At 41.2% G+C, this 22,606-nt stretch overlaps 1 protein-coding gene and 1 pseudogene across 4 annotated transcripts in view; one reads left to right on the top strand and one right to left on the bottom strand.

Annotated features, from left to right (window-relative positions):
- Positions 1-22,606, bottom strand: part of LOC149200374 (catalytics) — a 347,379-nt gene that overhangs the window by 206,354 nt on the left and 118,419 nt on the right. The gene's annotated exons all lie outside the window — the stretch shown is intronic.
- On the top strand, positions 16,843-18,107 carry LOC149200376 (ubiquitin C-terminal hydrolase 12-like; annotated as a pseudogene).

Genomic DNA, 22,606 nt, shown 5'->3' with positions numbered 1-22,606 from the left:
TTTGATTTTGATATATTTTATCACATATTAATTACCCAAAACCTCAATAAGGATATTAAGCTAGAGGAAAGCTCACCTCATTGAGAGGAGGAAAGCAAAGAAGGTATAACCAAAAGCAGGAGGAGGGCAAATAAATCTAAGAGGGAAAACATATGAAGCCACAAAAGGATGGAGGAGTTAAGAAGCGAGCGCTGGAATCCAGCTTTTACTTAATTTTCAGCCATCGGCCCTATTAAGGTTTTTGGCATGCCTCTCAATCTCAATTGCTTCCCTGAGTTTCTGGTGGTGGAAATGACCAATTTTAGCAATGACCTTTCATTCTTGAATGCAGACATGGTGTTTTGATTTCTCAGCATGTTCTGCAAGGGCAGATGTGCGAGAGCGATTGTGTCGGATGTCAACAGCATGCTCACTAATCCTTTGCTTAATAGACCTACCAGTTTCACCAATGTAGGGGATACCACAGGAGCAGGGAACGAGGTAGACCCCTTTCGAGTCCTTTGGGTCAATAGGGTCCTTAATTGATCTAAGAGAATTCTTAATGGTCTTGAGAGGTTTGAAGGAAGAAGAGACATTAATCTTCTTAAGAATATGGGCAATCCTGTTAGTGGTTCCTTGGATATACGGGAGAAAAACCTTAGAGAAAGGATCAGCAAGGGCAAGTTTAACCCTCAACTCTTTGCTAGCTCTGTGGAAGGCCTTGAGGCTATGGGATCTGTTGCACCCATTATTTTCAAAAACCTCAAGAAGATGAGATTTATCCTGATCAAGGTGGTCATCATCGGAGATTCTTAGAGCACGGGTAGCGAGAGTGCTGAGAACCCCGAATTTATAAGCAAGGAAATGATGAGAATTGGCATGGAGGTACTATTCTGTGTGGGTCTTCTTTCGAAAAACTTGGTGACAGATGGAACCATCCTCCCTCCTAGAAAGGAGTATGTCAAGAAAGGGAAGGCGACCATTCTCCTCAACTTCCATGGTGAACTTGATGGAATCTGATTGAGAATTTAGGTGCTTGAGAAACAGATTCAGTTTCTCTCGTCCATGAGGCCAAATGACACAAGTGCCATCGACGAACCTCTTCCATTTTTTAGGACGAAATTTGGCAGAAACAAGGGCCTTGGTCTCAAAATCTTCCATGAACAAGTTTGCGACAATGGGGGAGAGAGGGGAGCCCATCGCAACACCACAAGTTTGTTCATAGAACTCTCCTTGGAAACTAAAGAATGTAGAGGTGAGGCAAAGGCCAACCAACTTGGCAATGTCTTTATCAGTGATACAATTAATGATATCAATGGCTTCTTGGATGGGGATTCTGGTGTATAAGGAGATGACATCAAAGCTCACTAGTAAATCTCCAGGATCTAACTTGATATCTTTCCACTCTTGAATAAAGGAGGCAGAGTCTTTCACAAAAGAATCAGTGCAACCAACAAGAGGTTTGAGCTTTTGGGCTAGGAATTTAGCAAGAGGATAGGTCGGTCCGCTTATGGTATTAACGATCGGTCTCAAGGGGGCACCAGATTTATGAATCTTCGGAAGGCCATAGATTCTAGGGGTAAGGGGGTTGCTCTCAATGAGTTTTCGGGACAGGGGATTAAGGGATGGATCTGCTTTGATCGTCGAAGCAACCTCTCTGGAAATGGATTTAAGGGGATTTTTCTTGAGCTTGATGTAACTCCCGCTGTTAGATAGATGATCCACCATTTTGTGGACATAATCAGATTTATCAAGAAACCACCTTTGTCTGCCCTAAGGATGACAATGTCGAGGTCATCCCTTAGGGATTTAAGGGCAAGAAACTTGACCTTCCTAAGGTTTTTCTTAGGAGGTTTAGCCTTCCTAAGGACAACAACGCAATCTTGTCTGATAGTCTCCTTGATATTGTCAGGAAGGTCCTTGATCTCGTATTCAATGCTACGAATGATGTCATCATTAGGAATCTTATTCGGGCCAAGGGCAAAATTGAGACCTTTGTTAAGGAGACTAAAGACGGGGGGCTCAAAATTCTTGCTCGAAAGATTAATAACATTCTTAAAGCTTGTATTATTATTATTATTATTGTATTTTCATTATTATTATCATTGTTATCATAGTTGTTGTTGTTATTATTATTATTATTATTGTTATCATAGTTGTTGTTATTATTAATATTATTATAAAAGTAGTTGTTGTTATTATTGTTATTATTATTATTATTATTATTATGAGTTATTGTAGTTATTATTATTATTATTAAACTTAAAAAAGGAATTGTTATTATAAATGAAATGTTTCTTAATAGCATTCTTGTTTATGTATTTAATAGGATTATTAGAATACGCATTATATTTATTCATATTATTGTTTTTGAATTTAATAGAATTTTTAAAATACGTATTATATTTATTCATGTTATTATTAATATAATCCTTATATCTGTTGTAACAAAAGGGTTGGGAAGAGGACGAGATTAAGGTAGAGACGGCGATGGAGGAGCCAGTTTTGAAAAGGTTGGACTTAGCGGCAGTAGGATTATTGATAACCTGTGTGGGGGACGAGCGAAGAACAACGTCTGAGGGAGGGGGGCATGAGGATTCAACGGAAGACGGAGCCACGGAATGGTAGGCAACCAAGCGGAGAGGGGGAGGGTTGACGTCAGGCGGGGAGGAGGGGAGTATAGCGAGAGATGACTGGGACATTACGGAGCAGGCAACAGCCCAGACAGGGGTTGAAGAGGGCGTGGTCAGGGACGAAGCTACGAAAGATGTTGATGAGGGGGGAGCTGGAAGCAGCTCAACGAATTTAGAATCAAACAATTCAACAGAAGAAACCAAACATGAAGAAAAAGAGGGCAGTGCACTCACCAAATTTATCAACATGCCAGCGAGATCTCTGGAGGATGGGAGAGCGGTCGGAGACGAAGGAGACACCACGACTGCCGGCATTGAGGACCAAGCAGGTGCAGCAGCTGTAGAAACTGAAGAAGGTGTTGAGGAAGGATAAGATTCAGCAAAGGTTAGAGACCATGGCAGTGAGGAGGGTGGAGGGGCGAAAGCCGATCCTAACGACCTCAAATCAAAGTTTTGCAAGCAAATCCAATCCTTCAAAGCAGAGATCTGCTCATTATTTACTGCATTTGTTGATTGATGCAAATCTGAGCCAAAAATGAAACCGAAGGAGCGCGTTCCAGCATTTAATAGCTTTTCAAATTTAATCACATGCTTTTTCCTAGAGGATTCTTCCATCCGGAGGGCTTTCGCTGCCGAACCACCTTCAATCACATTGCACAAAGAAATCGAAAACTAGTTTGCTAGATCCAGATGAGCGAGAGAAGTCTGCGAGAAACATGATCAAGATCCCTCCTAATTAAACAAATCGTAGACCTAACAAGAGTAGAGCTAGATTTCAGAAAAATATCTTTATTTTTAGAGTTATTGAGGGGGTGAGAAATACGGGCAAACACTGGAATCAATGATGCATCCCTACACCTTTTGAGAAACACCAAATCAGATTTCTTCTTAGCAATCTGCAGTCGTGCCCGCTCAAATTGACGAGCCTTGTCAGCCATTCCCTTTCCGTGAAGGGTAATAATGTTAGATCTAAGACTTTTGTGATCCATAATTTAGAAAATAGTCTTCCAGATTAATCACATTGTATGGATTGGATCGACGTTTCGAACCAACTAATGCCTTAGGACAAGGTGAGAAATCAATCGATCTGAGAGAATAAATAGCATGGATGCATCATTGTTTAATGTTAGCCGTTTAAAAATAGCCATTGGTGAAATGAAATTTAGTTAGAAACTAGTTGTTATTTAATAAATAATTAATAATTAAACTAGGTTTTAACCACGTCAAGAATGCTAGAGTATTGATCTGTGATCTGTTTGTGAGCGATTTCCTTTGGCGTTCTATCGGAGGAACTTACCCTGTAAATTCCTACATGGTATCAGATCTATTGAAGTGGCCGCGTTGGCTCAGGTCGTGGACTGTTTCCCTCTTTGATGGTTTTAACCACACCAAGAATATTGGTGTATTGATCTGTGATATGTTTGTGAGCGGTGTCCTTTGGTGTTCTATCTGAGGAACTTACCCTGTAAATTCCTACATCGTATCAGAGCTATTTAAGTATGCCTGTGATCTTCTACGCCACTTTCACATGGAAGACTGTAAGCCAGCCCCTTCTCCCTTTCAATTTGGAGCCAAACTTTTAGTCACTTGTACTTCCCCTGAAGTTGATGCTACCTTATACCATCAACTTGTAGGAAAACTTTTGTATCTGACCCATACTCGTCTTGACCTTTCCTTTGTTGTTGGCCTTATTGCTCGGTTTATGCAAAACCCACATGAAAGTCATTGGAAAGCAGCTAAAAGAATACTTCGTTATGTTCGAGGTACAGTTCAGTTTGGGATTCATTACAGTGCAAAAGCATCTCCTCTATTGGTTGGTTTCACTGATTCCAATTGGGCTGGTGACCCTGATGATCGGAAGTCTACTGCAGGTTATGTCTTCACTCTTGGTTCTAGACCTATTACATGGGCTTGCAAGAAACAAAGTGCCATTTCTCTTTCTTCAGCAGAAGCAGAGTATCATGGCGCCGTAGAACCTAGTAAGGAAGTCCTGTGGCTTTGTTAGATCCTGTCAAAGTTTGGCTTTCAGCAGCAGCATCTGACTACACTTTAGTGTGATAATCAAAGTGCCATTCAACTATGCAAAGATCCAGTCCAACATCAGCACAACAAACACATTGAACTACACATGCGCTTCATTAGAAAACTCATTCATGACCATGTTCTTGAACTGCAATATTGTTCAACAGATGATCAAGTTGCTGACATCTTTACAAAGGCTCTCATAGAAGCGAAGTTTACTAAACTTCGATTTATGGTTGGGGTTCAGGAAGTTGTCACTAAGGGGGATAGGCTCTAATGTCTCCTTCCTTCTCGTATTGTGTCATATTGCTACATCCTTCAATCCTATCCCAAGTTGTTCTTAAGGGGGGATGTTAGGATATTCCGACACATAGGAAATTGTTAAGTATAACTTGGTCTAGTGTAGAGTTAGGTAAAGTGTGTTTCTTTACTATGTACTTTTGTAACTTATAATCTGTTGGTCACGATATGTTCTAGACATTAAGTGATCTGACGGTGCATTCTCTCCTCAGTATTACCGACACTTGATCCATGGCTTAACACCCGATTGATCTATGATCTCTATTTAAAGAGCATGGAGGGTCATTTGTATGATGACCGTTCATGAGATAAGCTTATGTAAATTTTCTTTCTTTTATTAATAAATTGCCTAAAGTGGCCGCGTTGGCTCAAGCCGTGGACTGTTTCCCTCTTTGAGGGTTTTAACCACGTCAAGTATACTGGTGTATTGATCTGTGATCTGTTTGTGAACGGTGTCCTTTGGTGTTCTATCTAACGAACTTACCCTGTAAATTCCTACATGAAGGTCAAGCAGAGACCTTGAACATCAAAAAGACCTATGATCTGGAGGCAAAGGGAGTCTATCTTCAAAGAGAGTCAATAGGCTCGGAGGGAGTGAACAACTCAGAGGAACACAACCTTCGGGTTCAGGAATTCATGGTACATGGTATGAGATGGTACAGGATACTCAGGAGAAGGAGGCTTATAAAAGTAGGATGTCCTCAAAGAGGGGTCCCTATCATACAACATGAATTGTTTCTGTGTCATACAGAGCAGTTGTGGTAGCAAATCAAGGGTGGAAATGTGTTCTAGGCTCTAGGTTTGAAGGTTAAGCCATTTTGAGGCGATATCTGAGATTATATCCCTCAATAAGGGGATTGTTGGTGTTTTGGGTAGCATCGGGAGTATTCTTACATGTGGGGCAAGTGGGTTAAGTGATGGGGCTTTGAACCCATAGACCCATGGTATTGCATCCCTGGGAAAGATATAAGTACAAGGGTGAGTGATTCATTCTTGAGGTTGGAAAAAGAGCATCATGTGGAGGAGAAGTGCATCGGTTGACCAAGGCAGGGAGTAGTGGCAAGGGAGGTCGAATCAAGAAAGAGGAGGAGGATGATGCGGCTCTAGCATCTACGGGACAGCAGGGGAAGAGGAAGAAGAAGGATATCTCCAAGGTGAAGTGCTTCCATCATGTCGAGCTGGGACATATGCATCCCAGGGTCCCAGGAAGAAAAACAAGGGAGAGGCTTCCGAATCCAAGGAAGCTCCAGCTAAGGCAGAGAAAGAAGTCGAGACTGATGATGATTGTGCCATGAGTGCTCATGCACCTCTAGAGAAGAGGTGGGGAGACATCGAGTTGTAATCGAGAGGACTACAAACTAGGGGCAAGATACTTGATGTGCCCAAACTCTTAGATCACATACGGCTACGAGAGCCCTTAACGACAGTAGCATGATGACAGGTGTCGGATGGAGCAAGGTGTGATGGAGCGGCAGGCAATGCTAGAGTGCAAAACTCTGTAACAACGCAGTGGAGGTTGCAGCAGTGTGAGAGGCACATAGGTGTTTGCAGCAGCGCAGTGGCAGCAGAGGGAGCACAGGACAGCAACAAAGGTAGCTTCAGCATCATGAGGCTTCCAAACTGACCAGGATGTCAGTGTTTGGGAGAGGTCAGTTACTTACTTCTCAGTAACTGAGTTGCAATGCAGCAGTTAGGAGTGGCAGTGCTATGGGCACCATGAGGCAGCATGTTGAGAGGGAGTTGTAGTACAGATGTAGTGGCAGTGGCAATGGCAGCGTCATGGGCAGTAGTACAGGAAGTAGCAGTGTAGTGGATGTGGGGCAACAGGCCAAGCATCAGCACAGGTACCGATGTGGAAGATTAGTGTGATGCTTCTATGGTGAAGCATTGCTAGAGCACATTCCTTGCTAAGAGGGAGTGTTGATTTTTGGTAGCATCAGATGTGCTCTATCGATGAAATTTGTTGGAGAAGCTAAGGCACATGAGATCTCCAAGACCCTGAAATCGTTTGGAGAAATTCCACCCGGATGAAGAGATATTAAAATAATTAATATTTTTAATGGGTTCCTAAGTCTAAACTTAGGAAAATAAAAATATTAATGTATATTAATATAAAATGGGTGAGAAAGTTCTAAGTGATGAGGATCAAGCCAGTTCTAATCTTATCCGTTGATTAGGGACTTAATCTCGGTCATTGAAGACTCAACAGGAAAAGTATAAGAGGAGGATTGAGGGTTAGTTGGAGATACACCAAGATTGATCAGTCAGTTCGATTTTCTGGAGCGGGGCTTGCTGAGAAAATTCAAGCTAGTGGTCTGTTGTAACAAGGGTCAATGAGTAAATAGCAGAGAGGCAAAGATAGTGCTAGAGGGTCAGCTCAGAGACCGAAGAGGCTGACGCAGAGACAGTAGGAGCTACGCAGAGGCAACTGGGGACTGTGCAAAGGCAGAGAGGCCTGCATGGGTGCAAAGGGGACGGGAGTTGACGCAGAGAGCCAGGAGGCTGACGCAGAGGCTTCAGGAGCTACGTTGAGGCTAGCAGGGCTGACGTAGAGCCAAGAGGAAGCGTCGGAAGGATTTTCATAGGGAAGACTAGAGCTGAGAAGCTAAATATCCGTCTCCGAAAAGAGGTATTACTGTCGTGTAACAATCTCTGTTGGGTGAGCCATTTCTGGCACCCTACTTGTACTCCCGACTACAGTTCAATATCGCCCCATTTCCCTCCTGGAGAAGCGTGGGCACTCATGGCAAACTCATCTTCGTCAATTTTTGTTGGAGCAGCCTTAGGATCATATTTCTCATCCTCATCCTTTTGCTTCAAAGGACACTGGGATGTAAAGTGGCCCATCTCGCCACATCTTAAACATTTCACCTTTGAAATGTTCTTCCCCTTCGGCTTCTATTGTCCCTTTAATGCTAGAGCTGCGTTCTCCTCCTCCTCCTTGGTCTTCGTGCCACTCCCACTACCGCCATTGAAGTTAACCTTAACCAAATCCCTCCTTAATTCTTCCTGTTGAAGGGTTGCCCACATCTCCTCCCATGAAGGTAGTCTTTCCCTGCCCAATATACTTTAGACGAAGACTTTCCATTCATCTGAGACTCCATTCGGGGTCGTCCTTACCATCGGGGTAGACTAAGGAGTAGACCCCACTACAGCAAGTTGGTCTCTGGTGTCCTCAAGACATTGAAGATTGGAGTTAACCCCTTCTCCCTTCTCCATCAATGTCCGCTGCAACTTTTGTTCTAGGTACATCTTCCACTGTTCGGAAGAACCTTCATACAGTGAAGACAAAGCTTCCCACATTTCTCGAGTTGTATCTTTGCCCTGCAAGTGTGAGACCATATGATCTCGAACTCCATCGAGTATGAACCTCTTCGCCTTTCCCTGCTCGGTCTTGTACTTCTTCTTATCAACATTGTCCACGGGAACAGCCACAACACTCTTGACGTAAGCTTCGAGATCGTACTCCTCGAGAACAGCTAAGGTTTTGGTCTTCCATATGACAGTTGGAAGCTCCTTCCAACCTGGTCTAATCTTTGAGCCCATGCAATGCCATCTCACCCAAATTGTCAAATTGACTCCTCTAGTCACTGCTCAGCACTGATATGTTGTCCAACAAGTGAAGAATTCGAACTTTTGGCAAGAAAAGTTCTCTGAGGAGAAAATTCCCCTTCTATGTCTTCCCTCTTTTCCGACGGATTTCTACCCCGGCAGAAACTGTGCCCTTCAAGCATTGCGTTGAAGCTCTGCGTCACTCCCTCTGTCTCTGCAAACTCACAAACCATAAATCGTACGTCTCTGCCAACTCTCTCAGAGAGAGATTTCCTCGGAATCTCTACTTCCCGGCAAGGACTACACAATCCCTTCAAGGGGATTCGAATTGCTGCCAAATGTAGCTATTGGCCTCTCTACTTAGCACTGGATATACTCTTCCTGTTTCAAAATCAATGCTCTGATACCATGTGAAAATTCCTACACTCAAGCAACCCCTACTGCAGCAAACCTGAATTTACTTCTCCTACTTGATTTTAATATACATTATCAAGTTATTTTCTGAATAATACTGAAGTAAATTACTTCTGCAGCCTACACCAATTTAATTTGATTACATGAAACAAGAAACTGAGCAAAGAACAAGATACATAGGACAGTTATTTTTGGACAAAATAGTCCCCAGAAAAACCCAACGCGGGAAAACCAGTGCAGCAGCTCTAAGAATATTATACTATTAAGTAGTAGTTTTGAATACAATGTTGGATGCCCTCCCGGCAATCCAGTTACAGAGAAAAATATAATGGCAAAAAACTGAGTGTGATTACCTCACTTCACCCGGCAGATTTCGACTGATCCGGCAATAGAACTGGCTAACCCAGCCTATCTCTGCACTAGCCCTACGCAAGCCCTACATCAACCTTACAAGCTCTGCGTCAGCCCTGTGCTGCCTCTTCTGCGTCAACTTCTCCCGACTGTTCCAGCGACTCCCCGGCAATTTTCGGCTTTCTGCGTGAGCGCAGCGTCTACTCTACGCTGGCCCTTCTGGCTCTGCGTCAAGCCTGCGTGGGCCCAGACTGGCCCAGCATCGATCCCTCTAGATGTTGCACTGCCTCCACTAGTGGCTCATCGCCTCTCTGCCTAGCATTCCCAAACTATCCCTGCCCCTCTGCTGTAAAATGATCACTCAATTCGAATTTCTCAGCTTCCTAGCCCCAAAAATCGAACTCCAGATCAATTCGTTCTCTCCGTGTGTGTTTCTAAATAAAACCCAAGCCTCCTTCTTATACTTTTCTCTTTGAAACTTCAACGGCCAAGCTTAAGTCTCTAATCAACGGCTAAGATTAAAACTTGACTTGGTCCGCTTTCTAGAACATTCTCACCCATATTTTGATTAACACCCATTAATACTTTAATTTTCCTAATTCTAGACTTAGAAACCCCATTAAAAATATTAATTATTTTAATAAAATACAATCCGGGTGGCGTTTCACCAAACGATTTATGGGTTCTTTAGAACTCATGTGCCTTAGCTTCTCCACCAATTTTCATGGCTAGAGCACATCTGATGCTACAAAAACTAATAGCAGCAAGAGGCCAAGTTATTCCTAGTGAGGCAGCACAGAGGACTGTGCAGTCAGCATTAGAGGGCAATTTGACATTGCTGGGAAAAAATCAATTAAGCTTTCAGAGGCCTGGAATGTCTTCCAGAAGGCCAGAGAATCATTTTCCTCTGCAGAGGCAAGAAGAATGACTTGATCAAAGGCAATTTTGGGCTAAACGTCAAAGGGTTTGCGCAAGCACTACACAAAAACCTGCACAAAGGATCCAGAAGGACGAGTTTTCTGAGGCAAAGTTGTGCCGGGGTTGCTTGTGGAGGAAGGAAATTTCCCTTAGACAATTTCAGCCAACTTTTCTTCTTGTGGATTGCCACTTTCAGGCATCCAAATTGTACTCAGAATTTCACTATTGTATAATAATAAAAACCCTCAGCTACTACACCAATTTTCCCAAGTTGGGTTTTTTTGGGGACATGTGTCCAAAAATAACTGTGTTAATTTTGGTGTGTGTGTGCTAATATATTTCTCAGTTTCCAGTTTAGCTTCTGCAAAATTTAATTTGGTGAAAATTGCAGTAGAGAATTATTCATTGTTTGTGTGGGTAAATGAACTGTTAAATTAATTAACAATTAGAAGAATAATTTCCCGTTGTTGCAATAGAAGTTGAAAATTTCACATGGTATCGAGCAAGGATCGGATCAGTAACTCAGAGACGAAGAGGGAGAAATTCACTTTTCAGAGGGAGCAGCAGCACAATTTTTCCAAGGATTGCACAGACCCTAGTCAAGCAGTGCGAGTGGCAGCGCAGAAATTCGACTTCTAGTTGCGGCAGGCAAGAAGAGTTCGATTTTCTTAGGGCAGGACTCTAGCAAGCAGAGGTAGAGCCGAGAAGTATTTCCGGAAAGCAAAGAAGCAGAATAGTCGAGCAAATTCAAGCGGAAAAGGAAGAGAAATTGCACACACTGAGGGAGATTTCTCTTAGAGGGTTTCTAGCCAAGAAATTTGATTTTCCTCTTTGCAAGTTGCAGTGGCAACAAGCAAGACTGCACATTCCAGAAGGAAGTGCGAGTAGCAGATAAGCAGTGGAGCAGAGGAAGAGGGAGTTTCCAAACCAGATTCGAGATGGCCACAGCTCGGCTTAGAGATCAGGATAGTTTGGAGGGAGCCTCCAACTATGTCATCTGGAAGGTTAGGATGTCCTTCCCTCTAAATGAATATGGTCTAAAATCGTATATAGATAATGTGGTGGTAGTACCCCAGGATGCCAATCAGCTGAAGGAGTACAGAAAAGAAATGGCGAAAGAAAAGCAAATGATCTTTGATTGAGTTTGAGATCATATAGTCTCACATATATCTGGCAAGAACACGGCCAAGGAGATGTGGGATGGTCTTTCCCAACTGTATTAGAGTTCTTCCGAGCAACGAAAGATGTTTCTCCAAGAGAAGTTGAAAAGCGTCAGGATGCAGAAGGGTGAAGGCATAGATCCTTTCCTCACCAAGACTCAGGAGGTTAGAGATCAGCTAGAAATCATTGGGGAGGCACCCCAACCAACAGAGCTTGTACGGTTGGCACTGAACAGTGTCTACGAAGATTGGCAAGTGTTTGTCCAAAGCATATTGGATAAAGACACTTTGCCTGCATGGGACATGATGTGGTCGAATCTGCAATAGGAGGAGTTGAGTCGGGCTCCAATAAAGAGCACAATAAGCAATAGCAGCAGCATGACCATCAAGAGTGAGAAGGAAGAGGGGAATGTGGCCCTAACATCTAAGGGTCCCAGTCAAGGGCAAGGGAGAAAGAAGAAGAAGTACCTGTCAAAGGTCAACTGCATCAGATGTATTGAGCTTGGTCACTATAGTACGCAGTGTCCTCTAAGGAAGAAGGACAAGCAGGAGAAGCAGGACCAAGCAACAACGTCAACTGAGATAGAGAAATTGTCCTCTAGGTTGGAGGAAGACTTCGTTATGACAGTAGCTAGACATCCAGGAGTGAAGTGGGGCGATCTAGAGCTATAGCCTCAGAGCAGCGCAGACATGGGCAGGGTCCATTGAGGTGTCCTCCTCATGGATCATTACCTTGCTTCAGGGTCCCACAACATTTAGTAGCAAGATGGATCAATGTCAGTTGATGCAATCGGATTTCGGAGTGAGTTGCATTCTAGTAGTAGTCAGCGGTTGAGGAGTGCAGTGCAATGTTGGCAGCAGTGCATAGTGGTACAGTCCAGAGTCAGCAGCAACGCAAATTCTTCGGTGGACAGTGCAGTAGCTAGTAACAGTCAGGGACTCGAGAGATAGATGCATCATACTGAACACAATTGATTCAGTATTTAGGATGCTTCTAAGTTGCAACAGCAATAGTTGAGAGGGAGTTGAAGTGCAGATGTAGGGTTGGCAACAGTATGGCAGTGTCAGCAGCAACACAGATGCAGCATCAAAGTTGCGCAGTGGTTGGTGGGCAGTAGCCATCTACATCAGCAGCATGACAGAGGGTGGTACAGAGACAAAGTGTTGTGGCAGAGTGTGCAGCACTAGAGAGAACACCTTCCTCACTAAGAGGTAGTGTTAGTTTCTATAGCATCAGAGGTGTTCTAGTCTTGAAACTTTGTGGAGAGGCTAAAACACAAGAATTTTCCATAACCCATAAATCGTTTCTGGAAATTCCACCAAGAAATGTCTCAATTAGATTATTAGCCTATTTTTAAATATTTCCTAAATCTAAACATAGGAAAAGGGGTTAATAGATCATAATTAATTGAGATAAGGTGAGAATCATCTAGAAACACACACGGATCAACTGGGAAATAATCTTGGCCCTTGATTAAGTTTCAATCTTGGCCATTGGAGGTCCAACAAAAGATTATAAGAAGAATTCGATGGGTAGATGGAGAAGACAATTGAGACACTTGTGAGAACCACAAAGAGTTCGATTTCTTTGGATAGTTCGATTTTCCAGAAAGCCAGCAATGCTGGAAGTGTTCGAGCTTCAGTAGAAAAGCAGAGACAGAGAGGGGAAGGGACAGTGATCCAAAGGAAGTTTTCCAGATCTGGAGAGGCAGCAACAAGAGGCCGAGTTATTCCTAGTGAGGCCGCGCTACTAGGGGAATAATCGATTCAGCTTCCAAAGGCCTGGAAAGTCTTCCCGGCATTTTCCTCAGCAAAGACAGGCAGAACGACTTGATCAAAGGCAATTCCAAGCTAGACGTCAAAGGGTCTACACAAGCACTGTGCAGAGGGTCCAGGAGGACGAGTTTTCTGAGGCAAAGTTGTGTCAAGGTTGCTTGTGGAGGAAGGGAAATTCCCTTAGATAATTTCGGCCATATTTTCTTGTTGTGGATTGCCAGTTTTCAAGCATCTAGATTGTACTCAGAAATTCACTACTGCATAATAATAAAAACCCTCAACTGCTACACCAGTTTCCCAAGTTGGGTTTTTCAGGGGACATTTGTCCAAAAATAACTGTGTTAATTTTGGATGTGTGCACTAGTATATTTATCAGTTTCCTGTTTATCTTCTGCGGAATTTAATTTGGTGAAAATTGCAGTAGAGAATTTCATTGTTTGTGTGGGCAAATAAATTGTTAGATTGTAATGCCCCACTTAAATCTTATCCTACAAATTTTGTTAATATTTACATTATCTGAAAATATTGAGAATTATTGGTCTAATATAAATTTATGATTTCCATTATTCAAATTCCCCACTTACCTTCTCAAATTGAATATTATGTAGGATATGGTCTCCTTTCATTATTTCAAAATATATGTATTCATTTCACATTCCCCAATGTACCCTCACATTTACTTGGGAGAAGACATAGTCCTCTCCATCTTATCATCAATATATATTTATTCATTTCACATTCCCCAATGTACCCTCACATTTACTAAGGAGAAGACATGGTCCTCTCCATGTAAGTACATTTCACATTCCCCAATGTACCCTCACATTTACTTGGGAGAAGACATAGTCCTCTCCATCTTATCATCAATATATATTTATTCATTTCACATTCCCCAATGTACCCTCACATTTACTAAGGAGAAGACATGGTCCTCTCTATGTAATTACACTTCACATTCCCAAATGTACTTTTCAGATTTACTTGGGAGAAGACATGATCCTTTCCCATTAAATTCTCAATTTTATATTCATGTCACAATTCCAAATGTACTCCTAGCTTACTTGGGAGAAGAGAAGTCAACTAAGGATGGATGAGAAGTTAATGACATTAATGAGAGGTGGTTGAGGAAAGAGGGTATAAAAAAGGAAGGGGGAAGGAAGAAAGGGGGGGGTTGGAGTCTTGCTTAGGATTGTGGGGGTTGGTTGTGATTGTTTGGCCTTGTTATGATTTTGGGAGACCTTGGAAACCTGTGGAGGTTTCTTGGGTTTGAGAGGAGGAAAGTATCATTATCTAGTTTTGCACATTCTTCTTGAGGACACACTATATCTGGTTGGACTTGGGCACGGAGGGCTAGGGAACCTATGGAGGTTTCCTGGGCTAGGAATTTATTTCCTAGTTGGCTGGGAGGTAAATCCGGTTGGGTCGGCCAGAGGGAGCGTTCAGCTGGAGCTATAAGACAAAGGTATCATCATCAACCGCCGGAACAGGTATTTTTCCATGGACTACTCTTGTTAAGTTGATATCAATGGAATGCTCACCTTAATTTATGTTGCTTATGATAAAATGATAAGATGTTAAATGTTTAAAGCTATGTAAAAAGGTCAGCAAGATCCTTTTATTATTTATAAATTAACAGGAAAATAGATCTGTTAGTGTATAACAAAATAGAGGCTCTAATAATAGGATTCAGGTCCTTACACATGGTATCAGAGCTTTGGTTCAAAATCTGGACCCAAAGCCCACTAAATAGCTATTCCATAATCAAATTTCTTATCAAATAGTTGAAAATCCAGAAAATTAAAATGTCAAAATGTTTCAACAGCAGTCCAATGGCTTAGTGCCTAGGGATATGACAGAGCTAGTGTTTTGCTTCAACTTAAATGCTCCTGTAAAATTCCTGACAGAATAAATAATATTATAGAAATAAAAAAAAAAAAAAAAAATCTGGACCGAGCTCCTAGATGAAGAAGCTTGATGTCCCAATAACCAGAATTTTCCCACTAAAAGAGTTCGCTTCTCTGGGCACAACTGAGGACAAAACACAAAATTAGCTGCGGGCTCTCAGCAAACACGGTATCCATCCACTCAAAGGGCTGCTCAGTCTATAGTATCAGTGCCTGATATCTCGTTGGAGAAATTGCCTGTTTAGCTGAGATTTAGGCTTATTTGTACGCCTATTTTATTGAAAGAAAGAACAACAATGGCGTCCGGAATACTGCGCCTCCGGTTGGCAGGTCTGGCGATGAGAATTTCTCTTCCACTTTCGGGTAATTCCACATATTAAATTCCCTTTCTTCGTTTGGTTCTGAATGCAAAATGGATGACATTCTACTTGCAATTTAACAGCATTAGGGCATGCTATATTCATCTTTTAAGGGAAACCACCTAGCGATGTTATATTGAGGATTTGAGACCTGAAGAACACAGGCATATTCGTAACTTGGGCCAGGTAAACTTCATAACGGAAATACAAGCCAATGTGAAGAGTTCTTAAGAAACTTTTCCAACTGAGACCACCCATTTAAATACAGAGCGAATCGATGTGTTGATTTGCTCTTATCTGAAGGCCCATCTGGCGGTATGTAGAGTGACTATGCTGATAAGAATTGAGTTAAATTCTAAAGCGTCGAAAATTTATAGGGTGAACAAGCGCATAAGGACTCTGGCCTGCTCGCCCAGAAGCCAAGCTTCGCTTATTTTCTTTTAGTGACGACGACGGAGTGAGTAGAGGCGCCAGAGAGAAAAATGGAGGTCCAGCTTCTGACTTTCTCTTCTGCAAACAGATTTTGGCATGCAGGAAGACGAGATAAGTATGAGAGTAGTTATAGCATGGTCATCCCCAAATTTTCCAGACACCATATTCGCCGGTACAGTCAAAATTTTTTCAATACCAGAAGAGAAAATGCAATTAAGTTGTCAAAGAAAAACAGTAGGGCCGTTTACTGTAATGCACAACTACCTGGAATAGGTGGACCAATAAGGCAATTCATGGAGAACGCCGATTTCAAACTAGAAAACACTTTCGTAGATAGTTTGGTTCATGGGGGGGAATCAGCGGAAAATTTACTAGTATCATTAGGAAATTCGGCTTCAATTTTGTTGCAGAAAGTGTCGATTGACATGAACCATTTTAGCGGCGGTCAAAATGTATTAGAGCTTAGCCATGCTGTACTAAACGTTTTGGATCGGCTCCACGTTTTACTCACATACTTGAGTTCACAATTAAGCATCATATAAGTGGATAATCGATATTACGGTTTCACATAGCAAATATAGAGTAGCTCTTCTGTTAAAGTCAAATTACAGTCACTCAAGAGCGGTCATCAAATTACAGTCACCTTATTTAAGGTATATTTTGCAGTCTTGTATAATGCCATAAAAGACGAGAACTTGTGGCAAAGTATCACAGTTCTGAGGCTATATATATATACATATATATACCTGCAAGTTTGATCAAAGAAATAGAGACTGTACGTGTTTAAGTGTAAAACTGAACGCATTAGAGCTTTCGACTTCGATCCCAATTTTGTACTTATGTCAGTCCTGTTTTGCTTTGACCCATGTTCACTGTAAAGTTTGGAAGCAAATCAGTTACCAGTATCTTTAGTTAACACTCTAATATGAAGCAAATCAGTTACCAGTATCCAGAAAGGATTTGAAGGTAAGTGGTTTTGATATTGGAGGTGGTTGACATCCGCAGAGGGCGATTTGCATCAACAGATATACCCTCAAACGCAATGACAATGATGGCCCCTCCTCCTTTAGATCAAGAAGAGGACGAAATGCTGGTCCCGCATCCCGAGTTCAATGACGGGGCTCAGCCCATGGAAGGGCAAGGAGAGACGGTTAGTACCGCAGAGAATCAACCTCGGGACGATCCTCCTTCCTCTCGATTTACCTGGGTTGTCGATAATTTTTCGAGGTTAAATGTGAAGAAGCATTACTCAGAAGTTTTCACCGTGGGAGGTTACAAATGGCGGGTGCTAATATTTCCGAAGGGGAACAATGTGGATCACTTATCGGTGTACTTGGATGTGGCGGATTCTGCTACATTGCCTTATGGTTGGAGCAGATATGCGCAGTTTAGCTTGGCGGTTGTTAATCAGATTAGCCCTAAGTATTCCATCTGGAAAGATACACAACATCAGTTCAATGCCCGAGAGAGTGACTGGGGTTTCACATCGTTTATGCCGCTTGGAGATGTGTATGATCATTCAAAAGGTTATCTGGTGAATGATACCCTCATAATAGAAGCGGACGTTGTTGTTCGCAGAGTAATTGATTATTGGTCCTATGACTCAACGAAAGAAACAGGTTATGTTGGGCTCAAGAATCAAGGAGCAACATGCTACATGAACTCACTTCTTCAGACATTATATCACATTCCTTACTTCAGAAAGGTCGTGTATCATATGCCCACAACTGAAAATGACATGCCATCTAGCAGCATTCCATTGGCTTTACAGAGTTTGTTTTATAAGCTCCAGTATAGTGACACCAGTGTTGCGACAAAGGAGTTAACGAAATATTTTGGGTGGGACACATATGATTCTTTTATGCAACATGATGTTCAGGAGTTGAACAGAGTGTTATCTGAGAAGTTAGAAGACAAAATGAAGGGGACAGTTGTTGAGGGAACAGAGTGTTATCTGAGAAGTTAGAAGACAAAATGAAGGGGACAGTTGTTGAGGGCACAATACAGCAACTGTTTGAGGGCCATCATATGAATTATATTGAATGCATAAATGTAGATTACAAGTCAACAAGGAAAGAGTCATTTTATGATCTGCAGCTTGATGTCAAAGGTTGACGAGATGTCTATGCTTCATTTGATAAATATGTTGAAGTGGAACGCCTTGAAGGGGATAATAAATATCATGCTGAGCAATATGCTCTACAGGATGCAAAGAAGGGTGTTCTTTTCATTGATTTTCCTCCTGTACTACAACTTCAACTGAAGCGCTTTGAATATGACTTCATGCGAGACACAATGGTTAAGTGAACATGTAACTAAACTGTGAGGAAGTATTGTGTGTGGGCGTGGCTACCAGGTATGTTGCAAGCTTTGATGGAGTATTTTCTAAGCATATATGAATATAAATCACAGTGCTTCTTAGCATCCTCGTTGACTCCAGTCATTGCAGCATTTTGAAACATGCCACTCTGAATAAATTGACTTTTCAAAAAAAAAACGAGAACACTAGCTTAATTGTCGGTATGTCTATATAGTATAGTTGTATATCCAATATTTACATCTGGCAAGAAACATAAGTTGTTTCAAACTGTTTCCTATCTTGCTATGGTTATCATATCACCAGGGACACGCTAATATCTTTACCTGTGTCTTGCTATATTTCTTTTGTGGGTAGTGACGGTCATAACATTGTCAAATAAAAAGATGGAAATTCCAATTTGACTTCCATTCTTGACCAGCAATATTAGATGAATCAGCAACTGGACCGGTCTCATACTTGTGTGATATGGGGTTTATTCCTACCCTACTACTACCACTATAACAGCGACCATTATAACTGCTGGGTGAACAGGGCCACCCCCAGCAGGTGTTCACAGGTAAATAATAGGGGATTTGAACATAAGACCTTTGTATTCACATTTACTTTACATTTTACAAGCTTGGTAAGTGAACAACTAACAGTGTTTACGAATGAAGAATTCCAAGAGTGAACCTTTTCTTTTGTCTAAGCCATCCTTGACCTTGTTGGTTCAATTAATATTTCATGGTTTGCTTTTCTATACCAATTTCTAGTTGTATTGGTATCAACTTAATTTCATCCATAATAGTGCCTTAGGTACGCATGTAGTTGAGATTGTGAGTGATCGAACAATAATCATGCCCTTAAAGTATAACATGAAGAACTACAACCAACAGTTAATATATCTCCCCTACAGATATAATGTGGTTGGAGGGATCTTCTTTAGGTTTACCATTAGTTTTAGGAATGACTAAGGGTAGATTAGTTGGCATATTGGCCAATTTGGATAATTATGGATAGGAACATTAATATTATTTGAGGAGATTCAAACCTGCCATATATGTAGAAGGCACTGGTTGGCATTATAGTATTCAAAGGATGGGGTTGAGGAGATTAGTTCACTATATCATGTTATCAAAGTAGGATCAGACTTTCTAGGTTCAATTCAGTGGACCACTCGAATGCTTGCACACTGGTTGGTTTAATACTCAATTGTAAACTGTCAATTACAGAACCATCACAGTTAAGGTCCTTTCAGGAATATCAAAATTTTGGGTTTATTTCATTGCAATTTGAATCATGTGTGTTTTTAAGTTCCTCAAGTATGATTCTACCCAATAACAAATTTTCATTGAAGGATTTCACAATCTCAATGGATACTTATAGTTAACAATGACAACATCTACACAATGTTCCCTACGTTATGCTGATTTTGAACTAAGAGATTACTGGAACGCTTACATACGTATCATGCATATCACCACTTTTAACTTTCTCATCCTTTCTCCCCAAACCACAATGAAACAATAACAACAACCTCCATGACAAATGCAACGATCGTTCATTGAAGGAGGATATGGATATTTTGTATGACAAGAGCTATCGAGGTTTACTAATTGACCCTGATGCTGCTCTATTGCAAGCCTATGCTGATATCCGTGCGCCCTGAGAGAGCTAAAAACATCATACCCAAATAGTTATAAGTGGCCTTTAACAAATCCATTTTGAGATAACAACATCGTAAGCATGTATGCCAAGTATGGCAGTCCAGGAGATGACCGACTATTTTATGATAAAATTCTAGGAAAAATATTAACCCATGGAATGTAATTATGAGAGTTTGCCACAAACCGGCTGAGCGGGCAAACACCTACACTGTAGTACCAAATGTAAAATGAAGGCATATTTCCAATTGACTTTACGTTCCCATTGGTACTAGGATTGTAGTGACATATCAACTTTGCAATAGGGCAAGAAGTTCATTATCATATAGGCATAAATGGGTTCAATTCCAACGTTTTGTGGTGGATGAAATCACTTCTATCCTAAATTTGGATCTGTCGAGGTTCATGCCAAATGTTGAGAAAACATCTAAATTGAGTGTGGTTTAATGCTCTACAATGCTTCTCGGTTATGCACTGAGAAATCATAGATCATATAAGGAGGTATTCGCATTCTTTCATCAGCTGTAGCTGGTGGGTGTGATTCTGGACTCAGTTACAGTGGTAGGTGTGCTCTAAGCTTGTGATCATTTAGAAACTCTAGAAGAAGGTAAATTGATTCATAGTTATGTAACTAGGAATGGATTTCAGTCAGATGCTTTTGTAAAGGTTGCTCTTATGAATATGTAGTGTGGTGTTTTGGAATGCCATGATCTTTGTGTATGTTGTTGAGGTAATTCTGGATCTTGAAAAATAGAGCGGACTGCGCAGAAGTGCTGGGAGGTTTCCAGGAAGAGTTGCAGCCTCAACAGGAAGAAAAATATTTCTTATATTTTCTGTGAAATAGAAATATTGTAGCAATGGAAGCTGAAATATGGCAAAGGATCCCAAAAGAGTTGTTGCATATGATTTTAGCGAGGCTGCCCATTAGGGTTCTTGGCAAAATGAGGACTGTGTGCAAACAGTGGAAATATCTACTGTCTTCCCGTGATGCCTTCGAAGGACTTGTTCCAATTTGGTCGCTGTACTCCACCCCTGGGTTTTTTATTCAGATCCATTGGAATCCAAAAGATGACGTGGATTCTTGGGTTATAGAAGAACGCAGTTCAGACATGTACAAAGTTCCTTTGCTCAATCACGTCGTTGTGAATACTTGCAAGGGCATCTTCTGTTGTCATAGAAAAGGGGATATGTTGGATCTTTCCATAGGCATTCCCAGTACCAGGAATTGGGTACAGCTGCCTCGTCCTCCAATACCTGCTTTCGTTTTCAATGGATTGGCTTTCGATTGTTCCACAAGGCGTTGCACTCTCCTGCTGGGCAGATATTCTAGTAGCAGGAGAAGAATTGTGATGTGTATTTATGATTCAGAATCCAACGCCTGGACTCAAGTTTCCATGATGGTCCCGGACCATATTCGGCCTACTGGAAAGGGTATCTTCTGTAATGGCAAGTTTTACTGGGTGTCTCTGCCTCCCAATTCCCCGAATCCCATCCCTAATCTCATGGTAGCCTTCAATATTGCCGACGGGCTGTGGACAGAAATCCCGTTGCCACAGAGATGCAAAAGGATTAGTCCTGAAAATTTAGGGGATTACAATGGGCAAGTGGTGCTAGTGGAGCACAAGGGCCATGACTCTATTCGCATATGGAAGTTGAATGAAGCAGAAGTATGGTGTGATGTAAAAAAGAACCGTTTGGCAAAATGCAGCATTCCATTATTGGATTAAGTAGCAGTTAATAGCAGTGGGTTGGTAATGGTAATGGATCGGAAAATGAATATATCGATATATAACTGGAATGGGAAATTGATAGTCTGGCGATTGAGATTCCCTGGGCCTCGCATGTCTCAACGACCAATTCGAGTATCGATATCAGCCTTCGAATCTAACAACTTATGGTGGCCTCAACCATGATTTATATACTGATCCATTATTTAGGAAATTTTAGATGGTTGTGTTTTATTTTTCCTAGTTCTTTTTCTAAATTTCGATGATAATTGAAGTGCTGGGTTTATGAATATATTCTTTCTTTTTATCATATATTACCAGCGTAACATTTTTCATTTACTCAAACTATGGATCCTGAAACTTTATTGACAATTAAATTAGAATTGTGGAAGTTAGTTTCTAAACTTGCAGAGCTGTTTTATCTATATATGTAAAAGAGAAGTAAAAGGTATGAATAGAGAAGAAGATTATTCATCGTTATATGCAAAAGAGAAGTAAAAGGTATGAATGGAGAAGAAGATTTGGAGGCTTTTTGGTGTTTATTTTGCAGTTTTTGAGATGGCTAGTAGTGTACCATAACTTGATGGGAAAATGGTAACTGGTGCATCAAGATGAAGACTCTTTTCTACTTGTAAGAAATATATGAGATATCCAAGTGTGAAGATGATGATAATGACTTTGTGAGTTTTGCTATATTTTTTTAATCTGATTCTATTTATTTTGAGAATGTAGTAAAAGAAAGAAAATGGTGTGATGACATGGATGAAGAAATCCAAACAATTGAGAAAAATGAGACGTGAGAGATAGTAAATCTTCTAGCAGAAAAAGGAGTTATTAGTGTGAGGTGAGTTTATAAACCCAGGAATGATGTATAATGCATAATTGAAAGGCACAAAGCACAACTTGTAGTCAAGGGTACAAACGACAATATGGAAGAGAATATAATCAAACCTTTGCTCTTGTACAAAGAATGGAAACCGTTATAGTTGTCATGGCAATAGTAGCTCAATACAAATGATAAGTCCATCAGATGGATGTAAAATCAACTTTTCCCAATGACGTATAAGTTAAGAAAAGCATTGTGTGGGTTCAAGCAGTTGCCAAATGCTTGGTATA

Source organism: Pinus tabuliformis, chromosome 2_1 (assembly GCF_031772625.1).
Source record: "Pinus tabuliformis cultivar Carrire ecotype Pingquan chromosome 2_1, CPIR1, whole genome shotgun sequence".
NCBI classification, from domain to species: domain Eukaryota; kingdom Viridiplantae; phylum Streptophyta; class Pinopsida; order Pinales; family Pinaceae; genus Pinus; species Pinus tabuliformis.
This window is presented reverse-complemented; position numbering and strand designations above follow the sequence as displayed.